Source organism: Glossina fuscipes, unplaced genomic scaffold (genome assembly GCF_014805625.2).
Source record: "Glossina fuscipes isolate IAEA_lab_2018 unplaced genomic scaffold, Yale_Gfus_2 111, whole genome shotgun sequence".
NCBI lineage: Eukaryota > Metazoa > Arthropoda > Insecta > Diptera > Glossinidae > Glossina > Glossina fuscipes.
This window is the reverse complement of record NW_023998454.1, coordinates 637901-662162: the sequence shown is the minus strand read 5'-3', so window position 1 is coordinate 662162 and position 24262 is coordinate 637901. Positions and strand designations below refer to the sequence as shown.

Below are 24262 nucleotides of genomic sequence, written 5' to 3'. Positions count from 1 at the left end.
CATTTTATGGTGAAGTGATAGAAGTTTTATTTATTTTAGTTGTTGCCGGAATTTGTTGGGACATTATTTAAGAAATTTTCCGAGGTATTCCTCAACCATTCACATCCGGACATTTTCAGTACGGAAGTCATTTCGTCTTCTCACTTCATCTCATTCTCTTAAGCTGACTTCTTGTTTTAGAAATGTACTGCGAAGTAAATTTGGCTCTCGTATAAGATACATCAATAGGATATAGAAATGTTTCCCTTTTTTCCAATAGTATTTCGACTTGATTTTTTCTCGATTGATTTTATCTTGAATTAGAAATTGAAAGAAAGACGATTCTTTGACGTGCATTCAAGAGCTGTTTGTGTGAATATTTTTCATCCTTCATGTCACATGTTCTAGATGAAGGCTGTAAAAAAAATTAGAGCATATAAAAATGTATATAAAAATGTAGTAGGTACGAAATATTTGAAAAATGTTCTCTTTTAATTAAAGTTATTTTAAATTTCAATTAAGCAAAGCGAAACGAAAAAACTCTTAAGACGATTGCCATCAAACGCTTTGTTATTCCAACCATTTACGTCCCTATAGTTAAATTCGTTACACTTATCCCTCGATTTACAAAATTTCATAATTATGCGGTTTCTGAATTTTTTCATTTTCACACTTTTCACAGTTCCTTATTGTTATACGTTTTCTACCACTATTGCTAACTGCACGTACGTCTAAACTCACCGTACTTTTTTACAATATCGCCACTGGATAATTTTGAAACTACAGTTCCCTCTGCATTCCCTCACTGAAACTATATCTGAAATATCGCAAGATTTCATTTTGGGCCCCTTATCATTTAATCTCTTCGTAAGCGATCTTGCGGGTTTGGTTAGCAATGATTGCACTTTTTTGCATATGCAGATGACGTTTTTCTGCTCTATAAATATGCTACAAATAATTGGAATTTGTTCGGAAACAATATTAACGAATCTTTTGCTCCTGGGTGATGGACAATATGCTCTGCATTAACTCCAGTAAAACTAAAGCCTTATTGTTCAATTCTCCCCGTTCTTGGTCATTTAACCTTAATATAAAAATATCTTATAGATCTTACAGATTCAATGCAACTTCTTGTGACGATCCTTTGCCTTTGACAATGCCCCTGTTAAAGTTACGCTCCGATAATTATATAATCTAAATTTATATCTGCCTTTACAGATTTAATACACCATTGCCCATTCTCTCCTCCTGACACATGTTAACTATTGTATTGGAGTTCTTCCGGGCACTCAAGGTATAACTTAAATAGGCTTCAAAATATTGTTTTGCTTATAACAAACGTTTATGACATGTTTATAGCACCTTTGCCATAATTCCTTAAAATCCTCCTTTCTGGAATAGGTAAAATTCCGATTGGTTATCTACTTCTAAAAGCTCATTTAATCTCGATTCCCAAGCCTTGTATTAGACCGACTGCAATTCTCTAAATCGAATCGAATCGATTAGAAACGCTATCGTATTAATCCAACGTCTGTCTGACTCATCAGCTGTCGATCTTTTGCTGTTCCCGTTACTACTTATTGGAATACTTAGTCTGAATTCCTCCGATGATTCTTTGAATACGTGTAAAGAGAATTGTCCGCGCTGCTAAACGTATATTTTGTTTCTGGTACGAATTGATGAGTACGGTGTTTACGAAGCAAGACAATTACATTAGCAAACATCTGGTACACTTGTATACTCACTTATGTTGTAATGTTGTTATGTTGCATGAAATATATATAGTTACTTAATAAGTGAATACATGAAAATGAAATGGGTGGTGCCTAGTGGACGTATTTGGCCTAGTGGGGTTGTTTGCGGTTTTTTTGTAAGTAAATGTTGAAAAGCTCTACGATGTATTACTGAATTACTGAACCAAATGGAACTTAACTCTTTGCAACTATGCGAATGTCTGCTAAAACAACACAGACATAGCGAGCAAAATCGCGAAGCTCTTTCGGAGGGTCTGCTTAAGAAGTTTGAATTAACAAAATGCATCTTTTTTGTTGTTAACCATGTTAACCAGTGATTAAGAAATTCGTAGCTTATGTGGGATTTTCAGATTATAAAAGAAATATTACTGCACAAAAAAAACTGTAGGTACAGTTTGTTACGTTGTTGGTACGATCTAGACAAGTTCCTCAAAGACTTTCCGCACACTCTTATTCACCATAAGATTCCGTATTCTTGCAGCGAAGTTGTTAGGATCTCTATTGTTACGCAAATATATTTTCAATTAAGACATTATAGTGAACGATCTCGAGGTACGTGCAGCAATTTTGCAAAAACTCTGTTTTACAACTTTTTTAACTTATTCATTGTTGAATTTGTAAAAAATAGGTTTGTGTTTTGTGCTTTCATCTATCTCTTGCATATTTAGATTAACTACCAGCAGCATCCATACGTTATCTTGTTTTTGTGTTGGGTTGATATATCATGCCCTTGATATGCTCAGTTTTTAGAGAATTCGATCTTTTTTGTAAACTAGGGGATAAGTATATATGTGTGATATGATTAATATGACTAATGGCTTTTGTTTTTCAGTGACTTACAACATATATTTTACTATTCTCTTTTGTTATATTATTTCTACTTTTAAAATGCTTCGAAATAAATAACAAGGCCGCCTTCATCTTTTCTCAATTTTTATGTGGCAATATACCAAAGAATGTTTCTGTTTTTGCACGTACAGCAAAAATGAAAAGGGCAATATATAAAACTATTTCCATTTTGGTTGAACCTTTAATATTCGTCACTAGAAATAAATTTGTAAAATTTGCTCACTATTTGGTTCGTTAAATGGAACGTGTTAGGACGCTAGTCGAAAATATTTGTACATCAACCGTTTAAATGATCCTAGTAAGGATTCGAGATTAAAATCCACTAGAGATCGTAAGTTGTAAGTGGTAATTAGTAAGTTACCTTCGTTTTCAAACTCGATTGGCGAAAAAAGTATAGGTTTTAACTATCTATAGAGAACTTTTGCGAACGTGATCTTTCCGATAACAAAGGAGCAGACGAAGACTTAAATCGACTCCGATCGAACTTAACCCTGACTGAAAATACATATTAGTTAGGTGAGCTTTGATACGCACTTCTAGGTGTTACGAAGGGAAGAATATATTTGGTAAAAAGTGTTTGCGCACATTTTGAGCAGCGACATCTATTGGCGATAAAGTAATGTAAAGTATGAATGCACACAGCGATTAAATTCGACGATTTCGACCTTTCTCTACATAGAACAACATTTTTCATTACGTATTATTGAACTGACTGCTGCCAAAGCTTATGAAATAATTTTAAAAAAGCTTATGGCGGTACTGCTCCATCATATGTCAATTGTTGTAAAAAAGACCAGCAATAACCGTTAACAGACACAAAGTCATCCTATTGCATGACAACGCTCGGCCGCACATTGCAAGCGTTGTGTATCATATACCATTGCTGCTCGAATGGGAAGTTCTGTGAGACCCAGCGACTTCTGATCACTACTTGCTCAGATCGATACTTCTTGGCTGGTACGCGGTTTGTAAAAAAGTACGGAAAGGAGTCGACGATTGGGTCACCGCCAAAACCAACATCGTTCTTTCGAGATTGTACCGCCCTAAGATCGTACTGTGCCCGACAGATCGGAAAAATTTGTAGAAAATGATGCAAAATTTTGTGGTATTACATATTGTATGAATTTTTCGCAAGTGAAAAATTATCAAAATCCATGCCCCACTACTCGGTGCGCGGCATAAAAATTAACTTGGAAATTAAAAAGAAGAATCCAAATGAAATGAGTATAGGAATTGAGGATAATACGTTGTCAAACCGGGGTCCAAAGTTTCAACGATAGTGTCGCATAAAATTGTTGCTCATATAACGGCAACGCTGACATTAGCTTGTAAACATGAGGAAAACACAGCTTTTTATGACTGTAATTAACACTAAACGTACCGACATTTCACCCTACGATGAGCGGTCAAATGACCGCTTGAAAAAAACGTATGTATCTTAGTAAAGTAGATAGTAAACAAAATATTTTTCTCATGCTACAATAAAAACTCGTTCCCCGCTTTTCGATGTATGTATATTTTACGAAAAGTCAATAAGCTACATGACGATACAATAACGTTTTATGCGAGAAATTTTAAACGAAAGTTTAAAAACGGTCATTTGACCGCGCGCGGTACGTTTAGTGTTAAAATTGATATGATATGTAGAAAAGTAGTGAGCTCTAATGTAGAAACTTTCTTCATAAAAATGACAGGAGCAGTGGAACAGCGGTTTAAGCGACACAATTGCATTTTTTGAAATGCAATCAAGTATTATAGATAATAAAATTAATTTCAAAGCCTCCTCCAACTATCCACATACCAGTTTATCAAATACAGTTTCCTGAGTGCAGCTTTTATACGTTGTTTGAAGCAAAAATTCGAATTGTAGCACAGTTAACACATAAATTCTCAGAATACTCGATCATTAACAATGTTTGGGAATCACTTTGCGACTTTGCAACTGTAGAATCCTTTTTTATTCTTTTTTGTATTAATTTTCATTTTGGTTTTTGTCTACTTCAAAATACATGCGGGGCTGTAGTTAAAAACGCTCATTCTCAAGTACAAATTTAACGGCCTTGTAGAGTTACACAACAATTTTCGTTTAACTTAACATATCGAAGAGGAAAACTGAAGTAATGAACATCAGCTAAAGTGCCGCTGCGAGTAAAGTACACGAGCAATGCTTGATAACAGACAACAACAATATCCAAAAGAAGAAGAAAAATGTATTTTAAATTTTTTTTGAAATTGTTCAGCAATACAATTGAAAAGAAAGTATTAAAATTTACTACAAGTAGGGTGAATTTATGTTTTAGTTTTTGTTACCAATCGTTGACCAATACAATACCATATATGTTATGATCAGAATTTATTACCAGAAAAATATTTCTCCCGTTTCTATCATGAAAGGAAACTTCACGCTTGCCGTTATTGCCGCTATACGGCTACATGCTGCAATGAAACGCCATGTGAGCCAATATATACATAAGTAATCGTATATTGTTGTTACTATTATAAATAACATTCTCTCTTAAGCGTTATACAAGCCCACACAAACGAGTGCACAGACAAAACTGTTAAGCTGAAAACTGCCCAGCCAAACGACCATCAAATGAACTCTAACCAAACAGCAGTTAAGAAAAGTGTTTTTAGTTTTTTATATGACAATGTGTTTTGTAAACGCAACCGCTACAAGTGGCGTATTGAGAGCCAGCTACCATACCGCTGGTTTTGATACCTAAATAGATACAAACATATACATAAAAGCATTTCATACAATTTCATTCCCAAGCACCATACAACGAGACTAGAGGAATGATAATATATATATTTGTTTTAGTCAGTGTAGACGAGTAGTTGGAAGATATTATTTTGAACGGTTTTTACCATTGCTGGCTTGCTAGTAAAGACGCAACTTCTCAAATGTCTAACTATGCATCGAACAATATCTATATCGATATATTGTACCTGTATGTAATACATTTAATTGCATCATTAATTTTATATTACACACATCTCACACCAATACACAAGTAAACACATTTTATAAACAATGTTCTCTCTCATATTGCAATTAATTAACAATTAGATTAACACTATATACATATATATGTATATAGTGTACATTGCATGTGCGAGCAAATGTACCGTGTACGCATCAACACATCAGCATATCACAACACATGATTTGATGTTATTTGAACAATTGCTCAATGGCTGTAAATTTCTAGTCATTTACTGTAAGCACATAATGTATCCATCACGAATTCCTTTTGTTTTAATCTTTTCTCCTTTCGACTTTGCTTGTTCTTAGGTTTGAATACTTCATGGTAATTAAATAAACAAGATCTCTTCTTGTAGCAAATGTTGTTGATGAAAATTGACAAAGTAAATTATATCACAAGAAAATGTAGTTATAACGATAACTAGAGGACTCTGCAATATTTCAAAACGACTTAAAAACCAAAAAAAAAAAGAAAAAGCAAGTTGTGTTCGCCCTAAGGAAAAGATTTGATACTCGTTGCCTTCAACGAATGCAAATAACTTTGAAAGTATTTTAGTAGTTTTTATAAAATTATTGAAACTTTTAGGCCAACCAGCTGCTCCCCTTTTTGTTGCTTATTATGAACGTAACAGTGGACTTAGTTATGAACATTTAAGTTTTTTAAACACTTTGATAAATATTCTTATCAAGTCTTGGATTAACATCACCATGTAGAGAACTACAGGGGCATTTCCAAGTTGAGTGTCCCACATAAATTGTTTGAGCATATAGTCATCCAGCATCTAGCTTTTGTCATCAAATCATATACTTCTCTTTCCAGCATGGCTTTCGGAAAAGAGGATCTGCAGCCTCGAGTCTATTAGAGCTCACTTCCCAGGCGTCGATGGCTTTCACTGGTGGCGCTCGCACAGACGTCATATCCACTGACTTTAATAAAGCATTTGAGCTGGTTAACCATAACTTACTGATCTTTAAACTCCAGGCCTCGATTTTTCCCGCCCAATTAGTGAAATGGATAAGATCATTCAGGATTGTGTTTAATAGCATTTCCTCGAATGAATTCCTGGTGACGTCGGATGTACCGCAAGGAAGCCATTTTGTAGCCATATTATTCAATTTATACCTTAATAACTTGCCATCGGTGATCAAATCAAGTCAGATATTAATGTATGCTGATGATGTTAAGCTGTTTAACTCATTTTTCTCGGAGTTGGATTCGCGCCAGCTTCAAAATGATCTAAATAATTTAGTCGCATGGTAGTCGGTAAACTTTATGAAACTAAGTCTAAATAAATTGAACAAAGTGTCGTTCGGTGTATTTAATTGATTCACACAACTTAGAAGGTGTTGAGTCGTACATGGATTTGGAAGTGCTATTTGACCAAAGATTACGGTTTAATTTGCATATTGAGCTTTCTTTAACTAAAGCTAGATCAATGCTTGGTTTTATTAAGCGTTGATCCAATAAGATAAGAGATCCGTACATGACAAAAAGACTATACACGGGCTTAGCGATCGTAAATATTCCAACAACAGATGTCATACAACAATGGACGAATAGACGGACTAAATCGAGCCACAATCTTACTTTAAAGACCATCTGATACATACTTCGTAAAGCTTAAGTCTTTTGTAGAATAAATTAACCTTTCGATATAGTTGGCGATAAACAATAAATTTTATATTTAAAAATAAAATCACGCCTGAACGTAGGCAGCTGATAAAAAGGTGTTAACAAAAATGGCATATAATTAGAGGTAGATAATGAATACAAACAATATAAAATGTCGGAATATCTTTTACAATATAAGGTTTACTTACAAATCGATCCGGCTGAGTGGCCGAGTAGGCAAGAGTCTCGACTAGCTATCTCAAGTGCGGTAGAGTTTTTAATAAAAGCCGAAAGCCTTAGATGCTAGTGCTTTAAGACAAAAGTCTTAGAATTTATTCTCTGGCTAAGTTTGTAATAATAATAATAATAATACTTAGAAATCGCACACATACATGTTTGTTAAAGTATTCTCTTGTTCCTTATATATAAAACAGAAAAGCCTCAACGTCTGCAATTGCACGATTCTTAACACTAAAACAGCTCGATAATTCGTCTTTATTGATCACACACTAATTATTACGTGAACGAACCCTCGTAACACCTTATTTTAAATAGTACATTTTATTAAAAAAAAAATAGCGGAAATAGTTTATGTGAAAAGGCAAAACTTTCACTTATATTGCAAGAAACATTATATAACAATTGTACAACAGAGCACTAGAATTTTCTTTAGATTGATTTATTCTGGCTAGCAACTGTTTATGTCACACTTTAGGGATGGAACTTTAAACTCATATCATGCAAATTTGTCATGCAGTTGTCTTGATTATATTAATCGCACCCGAATTCTACTTCCGAAGTTTTGCTCAGAAATTAAAGCTCTTTGCGTATTATCGGCAACACACATATTCTTGCACTGAGATTTGAATGGTCAAACTTTAGATAATGAACCTTTTTAGCGAGGAAGTCGATTTTGAAGTTAGACTAGGAACTACGAGTTGAACTTGCAGGGATAACCCCAACTCAAAGTATTTCACGTTTCAATGGGTAGCACCAGAAATATATGTGCTGCTGTATTTGCTTTGCTTGCTGGGTATATTGCAATGAGGTTAACAGTCCGAAAAAGTAACAGTTCAACTGTCTTTCTTTTCTTGAAAATAAATAAAAAGCAACCCTCATCGTCCGACGGAGCATGAAAATAATTTGAGAGATATTCATAAACTGAACTTCTATGATAAGATAGAAGGAAACTAGAGAGAAATGCATGGCTGGCCTTTTTATTTCCTGAAATACGAATAAGCATGCCTACATGCAAGGTATTTGGGGAACAACTAAAGCCGTGTGTAAACTTTTTTCGTTGGTTTTGTTTTTATGCGTTTATTATAATTTTTGTTAGTGCTTTATCAATGTAAATAAAATTTATTTAAGTTTTCCTATTACATAAACGTAATGCAAAACGTTACATTGAAAGCATAAATTAAATGTCGGAAAACTTGCATTTTTTCTATAAAAATTACATTATCTTCATAAATAATTAAATCTGCACATAGTACGGCATTTCCGAAATGTGTTAACTACAATCAGTTAATGAACGTTAAAAAGAAATGCGCGGACTAATGACAAAAGAGAACAGCCGAAAAAACTTTACCTGTCGCATATATTAATATATTATTTAATCATACCTTGAGGAAAGTTTACCCGTATGTAAACAACAAGTTATGTTAAATTAGATACGACAATGAAAATTATTGCTAATTAACCGGCAAGTATATATCGAATTATGTATGATATGCATGAAAATAATGTATTAACTAAAACGTTTGAACTTAGTAAGCTTCGTGTTGGAATGACTTTCCAAAATTAGGAACAACAGTTTACAATAGAATATTAAACAGTTTCTGCACGAACTCAACAATTATAATAAAAGAAAAATTGCTACGGCTGTTTCTCCCCTCTCTTAACCAGAAAATGAAGAGAATTGAAGAGGTGACTGGTCTTGAGTGTTTTTTGGTTATCGTCATAAGAATTAAAACCCGGCCCGGACATATGATGAATCGTCGATAGAAATCTGTATGATCCAAAAGTAGTAACGTCAGTTCAGGGTCAGTTCAGTATTTTCTGAACAGGTTTTCTCTTATCGAGCCGAACGTCATTATGCTGACAAATCACTATATCACGGTTTTTGACAAATTGCTCCAGTTTTTTTGGTTGCGATTAGTCGCGCTCATTAATACTGACTTCGTTCCGTTGCAAAATGTGCGTTTGAATTTGCCGGCGATTTTAATATACCGTCTAGTCTTCCAGCGCTATCCCCCAAGTTAAACAGATATAGTCCACTTTCTGTCAAAAAAAATTTTTGTGGAACACCATTCAATCCATTCAAAGCTAGAGAAAGAGAATATTGCATTCACGTAGAAAATTCGCAATTCTATTTCGGCTCCTTTAGCGATAGAAAAGCGTAAGAATCTTTTCGTACATAATACGTAATAATTTGTTGCTTACATTGGGGAGAGGGTTTTAGCGACGTATTCAAATGCAATGTTTGCTGAGAATCGAAAGCAATGCTTAACATATATAATAAGCATTTTTTTACCCAAAATTATCTCTGCAACGCAATAAGCTTTGGTTGAAAAAATAAAATCAATAATTTAAAAAAATGCAGGAAAATTTATTTTAATGCACTAATTAGCCAATTATTGCCCATATTTAACATGAAATTTTTTTCGCTTATAGTAGTCGAAAGTCAAAAAAAGAAATCGAATAAATAAATGAACGACTGCGACACCCTTGGATGAATCATTGCGCTTTAATGAGAGAAAACAATTATTTGAAATGTTTAAGAATTCATTCCATTTACTCTGAAACTTTTTTAGTATAAAAAGTAAATTATTATTTATTGAACATTTGAACACAATAGCACAGACGCACAAAGTAATCGTGTATCTGAGTGAAAACATTGTATACATTGGCTAATGTGTTTTGCATGGCATGAATTTTTTGTTTAGCCATTTGCTTCTCAATGCAATACAATCACGAACTTATGCATATATTTGAATATCAACCATACCTCCCTAACTTATACTGGACACATACAAGTGCATGAACTGCGACGTCAGGCTTTGTAAAGTACATTTATTTTGCACAAAACTTCATATATGATAACACGATTAAGGTATATCATAAATCGAAATGACAAATATCTTAAATAAAAATTAAAAATATATTAAATAATCAAAAAATAGAAATCAATCAATGATTAATGGTTTAAAAATAGTGTCTTGTGCAGTCAACGAGCAAATGAAAAATGCTGGAACTAAATATTACACGCACACTCTTAAGTAGAATAACGTAGCCTCTTAAAATAACTGTCTATGAGTACGTTTTACAAGTGAGATTATTATAGAGATTATTCGTAAAAGAAAGACAAAAAAAGGACTAACCAACCTCATATGCGGCATAATTCCAACAACGTTCAACGTGTATCTTCGCTTGGTTAAGACCACGCATCATATCCCATAAAGAGCCTCAACAGAGCCGCTTTCTCCCAACCACGACTTATAGGACTCCGTAGAGATAACTAAACACTAAACTGGCAACCGATTACACTTTGAGGGCAACGCTCTAACGACATCACGTAGATTTATGATAAGTTATTAGACCAGCCGTTCGTACCTGTTCTCGATATTAGTAAACTAAGGTGTCCATGCTATTGTTTAAAAGAGAAAAAATACGGGAATCGTGCAGTGATCGCTTTAATTGTAAATATAAATTAAAGAAATACTTAATAAGTAATTTGTGCTTGTTGATTCATTATTCCTTTATGTAGGGAAAGCATTGAAGCCATTGCAGTGGCGGCATTCGCTACTGGCTTGTGCTTGTGTTAGTCGAATGTTTTCGAACGGATGTGGAAAAATGCAAGGTTTATAACGTGATATATCAAGAAGGTAACCTAATATACCATACAATGGTGACAAGTAAACTTTTTCATTGAAATGGTAATTTGACGAGCGACGGTCTTCATAAAGATTCCTTTACTCGATGTTATTCAAAAAGTAATTCCTTGTACATTAGCGTCCATTGTGCATTTTTTAGCTTATCGTAAGAGAAGAGCACTTAAGTGCAGAGACTAAACTTAAAATAGCACATCTTTCTTTCGATTGTATATTGCATACCGACATCAAGCGACAGTGCTACTGCTTCTACTATTACTATTACCACTTCCTAATACCATAGCAGTCTGGCGAGGAGTAGCAGCGAGCAAGCAAGCAAAGCATAAAATTCCAAACGCAATTATCCTCCCCATGATACCAAAAAAATTCGTTTGCAGCATATCTTAAGGGAATTAATCTTGCGATTTGTATTGAATTAAAATAATAAATTGAAGGATGAATATCTATACGTATGCAAATGTTTCAAATACATAAAAAGGAAACCCAAATCAAGAGAAATTTTTAAATTGGTGAATTTCCAAACAGCTTGGAATATTTTCTAAAAGCGACGAACACCGGAAATATGAGCAATAAAATTTATTATTGGCTTTTTAAACAATTTGCTTTGCAATATTATCCATTAGTTTTAATTTCGTACGAGCATTTCAAATTTTTATCAAATTTCGTTGTTTTCGGCTTTTTAAGTAAATAGAATGCAGAGAGAATATCTTTTTACTTAGAAATGCTTTTCACATTATCTATTCGTTGCTCTTGCTCGTAATGAACTATATCTAAACGAGCATTTTCTTCTTTTTTTTAAGGCTTTCCTTTTTTCTTGAGAGAGATTAAAAGTAAAAAAAAATGAATAAGATTTTAACTCTACTAAGCATTTTTAGCATATTTCATCATTTAGCTAATAAATTTTAAAGTATGCTTACTATTTTCTTAGCACACACACATTGTTTGACAACTTGTTGATGATACATTTTAAATTAAAGAAAATTCTTTTCCTGTAGATAAAACCGAAAAGATATTTATTCGGTGTGCAAATAAACAAATAAATTTTGTAATTTGAAATTGGTGACTTCGTAAAACGTGCATGACGCGCTCGTTTTTACCAAAGTCTTGGATATGCATAGCTTAAATGTTGGTGCTTCTAAGGTACATGTTTCGGTTACTTACAAGCTTCCATTCAACGTGCATGAAAGTCAAAAGAAATTTATGCCGTTACGGCACTGTATTTTATTCAGTTTTAAACTGCATCAAATTAAAAAAGAATGCAACTGAACCTACGGATATGATTAAGTTGGCCTAGAATGAAAATGCGATAAGCGATGGCACAATTACAAATTCAATTGGGAAAATTTAATTAAAAATTATAAAACTCGCGTACGTCGATACGTCTTTAGCAAAAGCAGCCCAGGAAGTCAAGAAGTATTTTATGATTCGTTCAGATCTGTTGCTTTCTGGCTAGTACTGGCTCAGATATATTTAGCAGATAATTCTTAGCAAAGCTAAAAATGTGCGATATTGATTCGATACCGGATTAGACTAGGTCTGATTACTAAACTTTCTAACAAATATGTTTTCAATAATGCTGAATATCATCAAAAACGCTTACTTTCAATTTGTACACCTTTTACAAACACACATATGTCAAATAGTTTTAAAAAAAATTGTTTTAAAATGCATTTATTATTCATAACTTAGAGGTACTTATGCAAAGATTAGCAAAAATATCCAAACATTCATTAAAAACTTCTCAGCCAAATGAATTTAAAAGCATACTTTACTAGGATGGCTGGAGAGGAAAAAAAAATCTAAAAGGATAAATTAACTTTTTTAATAAAGCAAGTTAGTTCCCCGTACACTGTTTGCTGCACAGATATCGAGGAGACAGCCATATAACTTGAAGAAGATAAAAAACTCTCTAATGCCATCAAGCCTGTGACATCTGAAGATTAGATGCTCAGCAGACTCAACAACATTGCAAACTTCACAAACATCACATGGTATAGCACGAATCAGCATGTTGAAGGATGTGGCTGCGAATTGCCCGAATTGCTTCATTGGGAGTGTATTTGATGGACAAAATTTTCCCATCAACACGAGCTCTTCCTGCATGAAAGTCGGCTTTTACATTTAAAAAAAAGGCGCAGTGGCCAAGTACCCAAACGGGGTGACAGTCATCCACTTGAGATTCATGCAACATCTTGTGAATATCAAACACATATTGATTCTCTAAATCTCTTTAATTATTAGAAGTAGAGCTGATCTGCTGTCAGAAAAAATAATAAACTTTCTGATACCATCGGAAATAGCAACCTTAATAGCATGTCAAATGGCGAGCAACTCAATAAAAGTTGAGGAAAGTTCCTCCGCCACTTTGACTTGACGTACTGTTTTAGAGAGATGTTTCACGACCGAAAAGCCAGATACATTATGTCCGACGGAATCGTCGGTGGCATATATATCGTCGCCGTTGTTGTAATAAAACATGGCATAACATCCTCATTCAAGAGAAGTTGACATTTTGCTTTGAGGTAGAGATCGATTCGAAAATGTTCATGAAGACTCTGCATTTGCTGGTTATGAAATTCAAGGGAGGAATTGAATCTAACTTATCAAAAATATGACGAAGTTTTTGATAGCAAAAAATATAGCTGCCAGTGACAGTATCACTGAGAGGTATAATTTCCTGAAAAAGGGAAGGATTTGTCATCTTGACTTTAATTAACTCCTTGGCAGTGCAAAAAAGGGCTCTTTCATAAACGGGCCACTCACCAGACATGACATTGAGAATATGTTGAGGAGTTGAGGGAGCAGTCCAGTATAACGCTTCAACATTCGGTTTACAAATGCTTGTATACGTTTCTCAATATATTTTGGGAAATTGCAACATGTGGAATGTTCAAATTCAATTTTGGACCTGACTAGAGATTTGTAAACGGTGAAAGCATTCTTGGGAGGCAAGCTTGCCTGATTGTTTGTCATGAGTTTGATGATGTTGCATCCAGACTGACAATCTTTGAACGCCTTTTCATAATGCCCACGAAGGGTTAAGCTGTCATTTAAAATTCTACCAAGAAATCGAAAAGATTTTACCTGATTAACTTGGTTACCTTTGATAAGAAGTCTTAGTTCAAGTTTAAAACCTTTGGCAAAATAAGTAGCATTTGTTTTGCTGGGGTTAATATATAAATTAAGATCAGCGCATGCATCGAAAAAGAAGTTCGCTTTCATCGAGCAGCTGAAAAAGATGAGTCCGCAGATACAATTAGGAAATCATCTGCATATTGAAAAATAGGAGTTTTGTCACCATGAAGATCATGCAAAGAAGCTGCGCATAGATTGAAGATATGTGGCGTATATAACTGCCTTGTGGGATACCACCATATATTTCAACTTTTTTAGTACCCATCACCAACACACGCTTGGATAAAAAATTAAGTATCCACAGCTGCATTTGAAGAGGAATCAAAAGGTTTAAGAGAATTCTACCAAGCTTAATCAAGTTGACACAGTCATAGGCTTTGCTGATGTCCAGGGAAAGCATTTTGCCTGCTTTTTTTAGCTAGCTACGAATTCATTAACACACATATTCGTAGATTTGCGTTTTTGATAGGCGTAAGAACGAGCTAGAATAATGTTCTCAGTTTTCAGGAAAGCAGTTAGTCTCTCCTTAACCATGAGGTTGATAGTGTTTATGAATACAGATATCAGTGAAATTGGTCTGGAGTTACTTAAATCATTTAAGTCTTTACCTGCCTTAGGAATGGGAACTATGATGCATCGCAAATCTGAGGGTATAAAGTTGATGGACCAGCAGTTGTTAATTGCATGCAAGAGAATGCTAAAGCTTCCTCCAGACAGTGCTCTCAGCATGTCATACTTGACTCCATCACAATCTGCAGCAGTAGCTCTCTTTCTGGAATGTAAAACATACATTAGCTCATGCAATGAAAAGGGTGTGTTGCTGAGACTACTAAAAGAAATTGAAGGTATTGTAATCGGATTGACACTTGGAATGTAGCTCGTGAGCATATCCAAGTATTTTTATGGTTAATCCATACAGCACAACCGCTTAATTTTTGACTAGAATGTCGATGACCATTGATATAATTCCAGAAAGAACGTGGGTTGCTGTTACCGCATAAACCTTTAATCGCGATAGCTCTATGTGTCCTTTTCGCTTTTCTAACTGCAGACATCCATTCTTTCATTGTTTTCATATATTCAATGTAGTTGGGTGGATCACGAAAGGTTTGCACATCGAGACTGGGTGGAAAGTAGCATGATGCTGTGAAGAGATTCGATTTAAGATTCATGGTTTTGATGGTGGTAATCTCAAGAGCTGAATTTTAGGAAATGCATCTGAAATTGGCACCTTCCTTAAGTAGTATATTAACACCGCCATAGCCATCATTTCGGCATTTGGTGGCTGAGACATAATTCGAAACTTTAACTTCAAACCAATTTCCATCTTTCAGAAAAACTTAACTTAAGATGCAGAAATCAACCTTGTTTGAATTTAAGTAAAAATCCAAAAACGACAGGTTAGGTCGGACACTTTGAATATTATATTGTAAAAAGGATATCATCTTAAAACTTGAGAAAGAACCCCAGCGGATTTCCTCGTAGTACTGGGTGCTTGAACGGGGCAAGAAATGGCACAGACAGACATTTTTGCTTCAAATTCTTTAATAAGGTTATGACGGATCACCAGACGGATACTTTCTTGAATCGCGAGAATTAATCTTTCAAGTTCTAAGGACCGCAAATTGTCGGACGCCGAAGACTTGTTCCAGACGGCTTGGAGGGTGAATTGAGAGAAGGCTTGGTGGGTGAACTGAGAGGAGATTCGGAAGGAACCGATTTCTTTTTGACGACAGCATTATATTTATTTTTGGTTAAAGTTTTTTTGGCATTTTGATTATCATCCTTGGTCGAAATTGCAGACGTGTTCCGCAGTGGAGGGAAATTGTCGTCATAGGTGATGTCATCGAGACATTCAAAATAATTTGCGGAAAAATTCTCTTTTACCTCTTTATACGAGAGATTTTTAATTGCCATGATCCTTGTATGAATATGATGCGAAGAATTAACACAAAATGTTCAAAAATATGCGAAAATCGAACGCCAGGTCTCTAAAAATGCAATAAAACTAGTCAGGAGACGTTTAAGGGGAGATAAATGCTCTTTTCTTATACATTTATATATATAAGATTATATATTATATAAAAGCACTTGTACGAATATGATGCGGAGAATTAATACAAAATGTTCAAAAACATGCGAAAATCGAACGCCAGGTCTCTAAAAATTGAATAAAACTAGTCAGGAGACGTTCAAAGGGAGATAAGTGCTCTTTTTTTGAAGTAAACCTAATAAACAAGTTTACTGATAGAAGAAAGAAAAAATATGTATATAGTTCGGACAGAAAGGAATAAAACTGAACCCAATACCGTTAGCGAATTTAGGGTTAACAAAACGTTAATTACGTTCACAAATTTTGTGGCTAAAAAATTTTAATATTTAGAAATGGTCTGAGTTGAAGTATTCGAAAAAGCAACTCAATAAACCATGGATGGCTGTACAATTTATTTGCAGTTAAATGATGTGCATAGATAGAGATTCATAACATGAATATAATATTAGCGCGGATTAGCCAAACGTGTAATCAATGTGGAAAGGACGGTCTTGTCAAATCCGTCTTGTCAAACTAGTCTATAAAGTGACAGGTATTTCTTACTGCTTTCATTTACGTGAAAAGATATTTCGTTAACTTGCATGTATTAATATGTAAATAAAATATTTGGATTTCATCGTTATTTCTACACAAAACACGCAAAAGGCGCGCGCGCGCACACATAGGCAAATTTAGCTTAATGCTTGTCATTATTCAAGACAATTTAATGACATTCATATCAACTCAATCGTCATTTAATGTCAATTACCATTTCGTTTGCACTTAACTAATTCAACTTACTTACAGTTACCCACCTATGAACTAAAGCTGAGTATCATTAAGCGAGGAGGAAGCAAAAGAAGTCAAAACTAGAATACTTCCTCTTGGTGACCGAGTAAATTGTCTATCGTAAATTGATGGGTAAAATTTAACAAGCAAATCTTAAATAAAAAGAAATTCATTAATTACATTCTGTGCAAAAGAGGTTTGTCGGATTTCTTTCAAAAATTTGTATGCAAGAAGACAGAGCTAACGTTTCCTCTCTAAATACTACACCTGTTTATAAGTTGGTCTAGGTAAGAATTTTACGTAAGTGTAAACGAAAGATGTGCATATTTTTGCCTATCTACAGTTTTCCTAAATTTCCAAGTCATCTAAAAATTATTATTGCTAAAAATGATCCGAACTGCAAATATATGACATTTAGCTTGTACATCTACCAACGACGTGTTGGCGAACAAACAGGATTCGATGCAAACTCACTATGAAATTCTTATGTTTATACCCCACATATTGCAATATAATAGAAAATATACTAACATTGTGCGACTGTATCTAATACCCATAAAGACTTAACATAGATAAAACCGTCTTTTATTATCCTCTGTCAGAATCCTTTCCTGCATCGATCTAAGATTGTCTGTCCGTCTGATCATGTATTCTTGTGGGTCAACCCACGGACCCCCATCTTTGACATATTTTGATGAAATTTGGTACGCTGACTTATTTTGGTTCTACTGACATTGGATTGGACCTACTCTCAAAATTTCTCCACGAAAATTGGTTAGTAATAGTGTTTCGACATTCTAACTTAATGTGAAAAATTTGGATCAGATGAGCTAAAATTTAGAACCGATCCTACGAAACATATATATAATGAAAATATACTTCAAAAAAATAAAAAATAATTGGAAATAGAAGATAACTATACATAATTTAGACCAAGCAGATCGATTTTTTGGATCGTATCCCTTACAAGGTTCCCCATAAAAAGTAAGGATCTATTTAGCAAAAAGATACAAATGTTAATATTTTTTTATAGGATCCATAAAAGAAAATGTGACATACAAATTAAGTGCACATTAATTTATTGCAGCAGCATCGTTATATATTTTGTGTGCGGGAGGGTTTAAACCTTTATAAAAGTTGTCTGTATTTTCTTAGGTTATAAAAAATTTTATTCAAAACACGAGAATCTTGGTAGATTAGTAGTAAATATGTTGCAAGTACACACAGGCACTTTCTTTTCGTAAAAAAAAAATGAAACATTAAAAAAGAAGGAAAGGAGAAAGACATAAATAATAAATAAATATTAAAATAAAAGAAAATAACATAAATTCGAAAAAATAAATAAAACTACTTATCGAGATTCATTCATGCTTTCTTAAAATTCTCCTTTCACTGTTATCTAAATTTCAAGTTGTTTATCTACTTCTAAAAAACTGTTCGATCTCGATCACCAAGTCTTTTAATTGAACGACTGCAGTCCTCTAGTTCGAATAGAAACTCTTTCATATTAATACCACGTGCGTCTAACTCATCGGCTGAACGACCGTTTACTGTTCATGTTGCTAGATATAAGAGTGCCTTGCTACTGCATCTGACATCCTTCGATGATTCTTTGAATATGTTTAGAGGAAAGTTAACCGCGTTGCTAAACTCATAATATGTACTTTGTTTCTGGTAGGAATCGATGATTACGAACTTTATGGAGCGAGATGATTACATTAGCAGCCATCTAGCTGACTTGTATACTCACTTAAGTTGTGGTTTCTTTTTGCACATAAAATGTATCTACGTAACTAGGTAATAGGCCCTTGGGTTTACTGCTACTTAATAAATGAATAAATGAAAATGAAAATTGCAAAATGTATAAATGTTAACCCTGGACATTGCGAAGAAGGAAAGAAATGGCGCGCAAGAAAATACAAAAATAAAACAAGTATAACTAAACTCAACAAGTCGATATCAACAAATCACTTAAACTAACCTCTGACTTTACTAGGTTTCAGGCTACAACCTATTAAACTTCTCGGCCATTAAATTTATTTATTTTTTTATTTTATTTTACTGCTATCTTCTTCTATCACATATCATCTAATGCGTAAATTATATAAAAACAAAAATCAAGCAAAATATTAACTTATAAATATATGCAAGGGTCCATTCTCATTGCGGTAGTAGACGCTAAGCCTTCCCTAATTTGGCACAACAAATCATCTGTTGAAGAAGAAGAAAGAGTTTAGCTCAGCAATAGCAGATGGTAATGCATACAGGCAAACTCCGCTAGCTCGTGAACACTAAGAGTGCTGTAAGCTGAAGCATCCGTATTCGCTCTTTAATTCACGGTATTTAAAAGGTGTAACAATTATTATGTTTTCGATTTTTGCATTACTTGCTTAATATATTCAAGAATTTTGCATTAAAAATAGTCCGAATAATTCTCAGCTACAAGAAAAGATGGTGCACTTTGAGGCAGGTAAAACGACGTATCGCCCACAACAATATCCCCATGTGAAGTAGTAAATAAATGTTAGTGATGAAGGGTTAAGTGTTACATTGAATAATTTGTTTTGTCAGTGTAGTAAATTTTTCTAGCCGACGAAAGTTTTGAGCAATAACATGTGATAATGTGCAATAAGCTTGCATTTTGTTAGAAAAAGTCATAGAAAATACAGGTTTTCGTCTGCAGGTCTATGAACGGTGAGTGATTTTATTTTTCACACATAAATAGCCCAAATCCTGATTTAATGCTAACGTTTATTATCGACGCAAATATTTCATATTTCAATTATCTGACAACGAAACACACATGGATGAAACATATGTATACGTTCCAGACCCAAGTGGTGGGTACCAAAGATTTGTCATAAATATTTTAACATTTTTTAAATGGAGCGAAAAAATCATTTGAAGGAAGCACATCTTCGGTTTTGTTTATCACAAAAAAAATTAATAAAATTTTATGAGCAGAAAAAATTATTAAATAATAATAAAAAAAGATTTTAAAATCAGCTTATTTTACCATACTTAGACAAGGGTTTTGTCTTAAGAGAAGTCGTTTGAAAATTGGTTTTTCGCTGTTCAGCTTATGTCAATGGCGTAACTGAGTTACTCGATTTTCTGCGAACAATCCTATCCAATTATTTTAGGAGAAGTTGGAAAAATTCGTTGCTTTCAAAGTACGGAGTACAAAGAAATATTCCGCGAAAATTTTAGGTTACTACAAACGGAACACGATCGACAACACCTTTCGGGAACAATCTTAGCGTAATTTGAACATTAAGATTCCAAACGGGAAGACACAGTGACAATGTATCGTTCCCCCACCGGCATCGGGGTGTCGGGGGACGTGTCGATTTGGCTATTGAAACAGCACGGAGATTAGGTAGTTTTGCTATAACAGGAACATAATACGTTAAGTTATGATTGCTTCCTGTTAATTCTTTTATATTTTAACTTTAAAAAATTCACAAATTTTTTAATGTTTATATGAAGTAGTGCTGATAAAAAAAAGTGATACAAAAAGGGCTTAACAAATTGTAATAAAAAATATGTATTTTGAAGGATGGAGTACAACCCGATAATAAATTTCGCAACATTCTTCTTATGCTTTTGAGTTATAGTATATAATGTAATCTTGCGATGGTAAAATTCGTTACATGCCGCACTCGTTTATAAGAATGATAAGATGCACCAGTGTAAGTTTTAAACCAACGGGCATATGTATCAACGCAAAGAAAGCTGAATAATTTATTTTAATCTGAGCTAAGAAAAAAAAATGTGAAAAGATCTGTTTTTATCATAACACGAAGGGAGGGAAAAGAATTATATGCAGATTAAAGAATAACATGCAAATGTTTGTGCCCACATTCTTTATGTACGCACAGCGAAGATTTACTTGCGGTTTTGTAATAAGTTTTTATATAAAGGCATGCAGGTGTGTTATTAAAATTCATGACAATCGTCAAAGAAAACCACTTTACAAAAGTAAAGAAAAAGCTGAGATTTTGTTTTTACGACATCGCTTTGCAGAACCGCTTTGTCGCTTACTATAACTTCAAAATGACCAAAATTAGTGAAGTAAGGTACATTTGCTTTTACGAGTACAATGGGGCAAAGAACTTGTATGTTTTAATTTTTTTAATATTGATTTTTTTCGAAGGAAATTTGATCCATAAAAATTTTGAAGTCTTCGAGAAACTTCAAAGTAAGCTCAAAGCTTTAACTTAGCATTCTTGATACTTGTAGGATAAAGGTGCTCTAAATATTCGCTTTATTAATGCCAAAGTATCAATGTAAATAGCGGTTAAGTTCGATAATGTTAACCGTTCTCTACATAAAATAACAATTTTGGATTTAATATTGTTAAATTATTTAGTGCATTTTGCATTTTCTACATCCATTACTTTTGTTATTTAATTTGAGAAATCTGCTAGCTAGAAGTCCATCAACGCTTATGGAAGCTTATCGTGGTGCTGCTCCATTGTATTCCAATTGTCGGTGATTGGTTTCCACGGTTTAAAAGTGGGGATTTTCATTAAAATGACAAACAACGGTCTGGAGAATCAAACCAGTTCGAAGACCATTAATCTCCATGAACTTGTAAAGAACTTTCGACCAGCTTGGCAATTGATGAATCAAGTGTTTCTAAACATTTACATTCGATGAGGAGGATCAAAAAGAAGGAAAAATGTTTAAAATACGAAGAGACTGAAAATCACAATGCGAGCCGTTTTAACACCGCGATGTCATTATTTGTCAGGCAAAAAATAGAGCGTTTTCTGTGGAACAAGTATTCTGACTGACAATGAAAGGTGGGCGTAAAAAGTCATGGGCTAGTCGAGGAGAGTCATCCACATCGACATCGAAGCAGAGTATGAATGGCCATAAAGTTTTGCGGTGCATATGGTGGAATCAGCAAAGTGTACTATATTACGAGTTGCTAAAACCGAACGAAACGGTCACTGCAGATTCCCAGCGGCATTGTTTGAACGAAATGAACGATGTAAAAAGACCAGCAATTACGGCTAAAACAGCTAACATACAGAAGCCATTTTATTGTTGGCGTTGCTATAAACGGCAGAAAAGTAAGGCTAGACATCACGTTAAGATCAAAACAGAAACAAACCTTGCTTAACATTAAGTCTAAATGCTTGCTAATTATTTAAAAGTTTTACTTACACTTTCCTTACTTTCGAGCAAAACAGACGATAAAAATAATTCGAAGATATTAAAGTCCAATCACAAAAACTTGAATCACAGCACAATGTTCACAAATAAAGACGTTTAATTTATCACATTAATTTTATAATTTTTTTTTTTAACCCAACTTTCATATCACGATTTAATTTGCTTCAAAATATTTCATCTTTTTAGTTCATTTTGTAAAATTTGTTTGAAAATCTGTTTAAATTTACATCACTTTCATTGTTATTACATTTTAAATGATGTTTCTTGTTTATAAATAAACAAACAAATAATTACGGCACTCATTGAAAAATAAAGACTCGTTTAAAAATATTTAACCTTTAGACTACTAGATAGATGTTCATAAAAATGTTTGCAAAGCAGAGCGAAACAAACGCAACGGAACAGAAAAATAACACAAAAATTGGTTATAAATATAAAATTCTCTTATTAATAGTGAATTAACGCCAATGTTGTTTTTTTTTTTTGTTTTTATTTTTTATTTCTGCTTAATTTCATAGCATTTCATATACTGTTTCACCTTAAACGTTTTTTGTTGAAATATTTACAAACAGCAGCCAATCTCGTAAACAAATACATTATCACATCACAACACCTCGGCGGTCCATAACGTATGAGCAACCATAATAATTGGCATAAGTTCAACAGCTGAACGACATTTGAAAATCAAAAAAAAGAAAAATTTTTTTTAGTTGCTTTGCAAAGATAGCATTCAATTAATTTAACGAGAGTTCATATTGATTTTTTTGTTTAATTTTTTAATTTAATACTTGCGAATTTTATTTTTTTATCATTTATTTAACCAATTGTGCTTATCCAGTACTCGTTATAAAGCCTCATTAACTTTATCGGTTGACTTTGGTTGACTAACGTACCGTACGCGTTGAATGGCATTTAGGAACTGAGTGCTGGCTATAGTTTACTTATCATCACATTTCTATTCTAAGGAGTTTCTTATACACCATTGCACACAAACCCACCACCTTCTCTTATTGGAAACTTCCAGCCAAGTTCATATTATACCTTTTTCGGAATCCCTTAAATAGAAAAAAATCATATGAACGTTTGTTTTTCTTAATTTTTCAATTATGCCTTTTTTTTGATACAGTTCATCCATTTAACACTCGTTAATACACACTAGTATACCGCTCAAAATGACAACCATTCATTAATGCGTTAGTTTATATACATATGCGGGGTTCGGTGCGTTAAAAGGGCGCGAAAACGACACCTATTGATAACAATACACATTAGCTTCAATTTGTACTGAGAAATAGTGAACTAATGACTAATAACAGCTGTTCATTACGGCTGCTTATTGTAATTGCAAAAGCAGAAAGTTACCACATGTCTATAACATATATTTGAAATGTGATTGCTTTAGGGTTGCTATATGCGAAATATTATTGAAACGTGAACATCTGCCTTTGCTTATTATTATAGTATGTATACATGTATATATATAGACATATATATTGATATGATTGTTAGTGGTGACCAAAAAAAGAGGAAAGCAGACGTGTTTTTAGTTGATGTTGCACTCTCCTTCATTACCAGCATTGAAGCATGTCTAACGCAGATTTTAGAATTAAATAGGTATTGTGCAGGCGGACAGATGGGTATGTCTAGATCAATTCAGATTTGATTGATTGAAAATATATACACTTATGAGACTTCTCGACCTATCTCTCTTCTCAATGTTGTAACAAACGAATATGTATATATACTCACGTTTTCTTACAATTGTTTATTGGTATGTACCTTTATTAAAACTTTTTATTTTGTTCTTCCTCTTTTTTAGTATTTTTTGAAGAGAAGTACATTTGCACGTTTTCACTTCTAGATTCATTTGTTTAAAAACCGTTAGCTGGTTTGCTTTTTACATGTTGAAAAGAAATACCATATACTGAGAATAAAGATGCCGTTGAAGTATGATCACACTACGTCGACATGTTAAGCCTTTGTTCTGAAATCAAGAAGATGAGCAACAATATTAGTTCAGTTCCTGCCAAGATCCGTTCAGATTCGGGT

General features: G+C 33.7%; 1 long non-coding RNA gene across 1 annotated transcript; it reads right to left on the bottom strand.

Annotated features, from left to right (window-relative positions):
- Positions 1-5: 5 nt before the first annotated feature.
- Positions 6-23330, bottom strand: LOC119638942. The gene is made up of 4 exons (XR_005247509.1): positions 23002-23330; positions 22205-22879; positions 10568-10829; positions 6-394 (listed from the first exon to the last, which is right to left on the bottom strand). It is a non-coding gene; the product is annotated as an uncharacterized LOC119638942 (long non-coding RNA).
- Positions 23331-24262: the final 932 nt, after the last annotated feature.